Raw genomic sequence first — 3535 nt, 5'->3', positions numbered from 1 at the left:
TGTAAAAATTAGAACTGAATTCTCTCAGATTTTTTAAAAGAATTATTTTATTTAACTGGATTTATCCATTTATTTATTTATGTTAATTTGACCAGAGAGGGATAGAGTGAGGCAGAGAGAAAGTGAGAAAGCAAGCCGCCAGGTCCGAGGCTTGAACCGCGGTCAGCCATGTGGGAATCCAGCCATTTGCCGGCCCCCAGTTGATATTTGAAGTTTAATATTAAATAAATTTAACAATGAAAGCTGTTAAATTTGAAATACTTCTTGAAAGAAGTTTGAATTTGTTTATTTAGAATCTGCTCTCCAGAACAGCATAGGTATCATTTTATAACGACAGCATGAGACCAAGTGTTCTTTTTTTTATGATTCTTTTCTGTTCTGTGCTGAAAATTTTGATTTAAATGTTTTGTCCCGATTTGGGGAAACACGATACCGTTTCTCCCACTGTGTTTGATTCAATAACCTTGTGCTCTATTCTCACCAAGCATTATTACAGAATGTAGCCTTTATGAGTACAAATAGGGATTAAATATAATTAACTATCATTCTAATATAAATATCAGCATTCTGACAAGAAGGACGATAGGAACTTTTGTATTCTATTTTTATTGGGTTTCATTTTATTTATTTTTTCCTCTTTTACAGTCAGCAGTGTATGTGGAATTGGATGAAATTCTTTACCCTTTAGGTCTGGGTTTCTCAACCTCTGAGCATTTCAACTGGAAGATTCCTTTTTGTGAGGAGCGGAGTCCTGAGCCTGGTAGCTGCTTAGTAGCGGTTCTGGCTGCCATGAGATGCCAGTAGCTCCCATGGAAAGATGTACCCAGACCTTGTCAGCAGTGCGCTGGGGACAGCACTGCTGCTCTTACCACCCCACCCCCAGTCCTTAAGAACCCCTGCTCCAGGTCATTGGCCAGAGCTTCTCCAACCTTGCCCTGCCCAGAAATTCCCTGGAAATGGAGATGCAGATTCAGTAGGTCGGAGGACAGGGCCTGAGAGTCCGCATTTTAAAACTTATTAAGAATGATCTAGTTGACATATAAGAATCGTACATATTTATGGGTACGTTGTCATTTTTCAGTACATGAATATAAAGTGTAGTGATCGAATCAGGGTAATTAGTATGTTCATTATCTCAAACATTTATGAGTTGCTGCATTTCTTTTGGTTTTAGTTTGCTATAGGGCGCATGCGCTCGCCAGAGAGAGAGAGAGAGGGAGGGAGAGAGGGAGCGGGGGAGGGAGGGAAAACACCCCTGGGGATGACTGGAGAGACAGAGAGAGGCAGACAGACAGAAAGCAAGAAATCAACCCCCTCCCCTCCATGGCCATGCTGCAATCCCTTCTCCTCCGTTTTCCTTTTGGGATCTTGGGCACGCATGCACACACACCTAGTAGGAGTTTTAAGTTGGCAGGTCTGGGACCTGAACAGTAGTGGACTATGTAGGAGTCCAGCGACATAACCATTACACCATCTGCTGGTCCCATGCACTGTCAGGCATGTGGAATCCAACCACCTCCACTCATCCTGGCTGGGTCAAGAATCTGCATTTCTGGGACCAGCAGGTGGCATGGTGGATAAGGTGTTGGACACTCACATGATTGACCGTGGTTTGAGTCCTAGGATTGGCAGTTTGCTTTCTCACTTTCCCTCTCTTTCTCTATCTCTCTCTGGTCAAATGGAAATGAATAAATGAATAAATAAAATTAAAAAAAAAATTCTGCAGCTCTCACGCGCTCCCAGGTGCTGGGACTGTTGCCGATCAGAGCGGCACATTCTTGAGGGGCAGTGTGGTAGGCGGCTCCCCGCTTACAGCAACGGGGGTGGGGGGGGGCACATAGAAGTAGTTAATGAAAGTAGCAAATCAACAACGAATTTTAGGCCAAACAAACAGGGCCGATAGAAAACAAGCCTTATCGCACCGCCCGACAAAGCCGATGTCCCGTTTTCTGTTTCTTCTCATCGTTAGTATTCATTCATGACTGACAGTTCCAAGGAAGAACTTCACAGGAGTCTTCCCGAGGTCACACCGGCTGTAGCAAGCGACCTCACGTGCCACGAGGTGTTTCATCTCACGACTCTGCAAATGCGCTAGCTTGTAATATTTACTGCTTGCTGAGAGATTGATGGTCCCAAATTAAGATGGTGGACCCTGCGTTGTACTTGATCCAATGATGCTCGACTTTTTTTTTTTTTAGTAGGTGTGAAGGTTGTTTCCTCTCCTTGAGAACTATTGACTGCGCCTAAATTTAACACTGCTGGGCCTTTTCTTTCCGCAAGTGTTCAGTCAGGGCAAGATGTTAAATTAAATTTACTAAAGCATTCTCAGTTACAGTGTAACTGTAGCCTATAATTCTGTGATCAAAATCAATATAAAATAAAATGAAAGTCTGGAGTGAAAAATAAAAAAAAAAAACCCTCTGCATTTCATCTGAAATACCTAAAATAACGATCGGGAAGCCTGCTTCTTCCTCACCTCGTATGGTCTGCATTTCTCCTCCTGTACAAGATGGTTGCTTACGCTTCTGCCCTGTGGCTAACTGCTTCAAACAGCCCTTCTAGGACCACTGCAGAAAGATTTTTTTAGAATGGAATACAAGTCACTTTCTGTTAAAAAAAAAAAAAAAAAAAAAGCTACAAGGAGACTTAGAGGGAAGATGATCTACTCCAGGAATGTCTTAGTTATGAATATGTAATATTTGTCACTCTTACAAGCCTCTTGGGATATGTTCTCTTATTTCTTACGCCAGACTGTGAAGAAAGAGAAGGCTGTTGGCAGTACCTAACGAAACCCAAAATGTACCTACCCTTGACTCAGCAGTTCTGCTTCTAAGAGTCAGCGCTGCAGACAGTTTTGCATAAGTAGCGAAAAGTAGATGTTCAAGGGTATTCATTACAGCGGTGTTCCATTGTAGCATTGTTACAGATAATCAGAAAGCTAAACAGCAAGGAAATGCCCTTCCTTGTGCAAGGTTAAATCAAAAGGGATGTACCAGGAGCGCAGACCACTTTGCACCTTGGGAAGGAGCAGAGGTAAGTAGCTATCTAACACACAGTATTAAATGAAAAATGCAAGTCGAGAACTTAAAAAGAGGAAAACGTTTGTTGGTCCTGTGTGTGTGTGTTTGCACGTGCATGTGATTAAAAATGTCTGCACATCAAACTTAATGATTATCCTCGGAGTACGTTCTGGAGAGGGGGAGGTTTTTTTTTTTAAGAATTGTTTTATTTGACAGTAACGGTGGGGGAATGAGGAAGCAAGCCGCCTGGGCTGGGACTCGAACCACTGTCAGCCACGTGGCAGTCCAGCGCCCCAATCCATCATGCCACCTGCCGGCCCTAAATTTCTACTCTTTATGAGCTTGTGGGCTTGAATTTTGTCAGTAATCATTACATTACTTTGTAATGAATATATTATTTTGAGAAAAACAAAATCAAATCTCTTATTTTTAAAGAATTATTTAACTTCATTTATTTATTTTAGTTTGACCAGAGAAGGCGGGGGGGGGGCGGGAGGGAGAGAGAGAAAGGCAAA

Source organism: Tupaia chinensis, unplaced genomic scaffold (assembly GCF_000334495.1).
Source record: "Tupaia chinensis unplaced genomic scaffold, TupChi_1.0 Scaffold000078_1, whole genome shotgun sequence".
In the NCBI taxonomy this organism is placed as follows: domain Eukaryota; kingdom Metazoa; phylum Chordata; class Mammalia; order Scandentia; family Tupaiidae; genus Tupaia; species Tupaia belangeri.
This window is presented reverse-complemented; position numbering follows the sequence as displayed.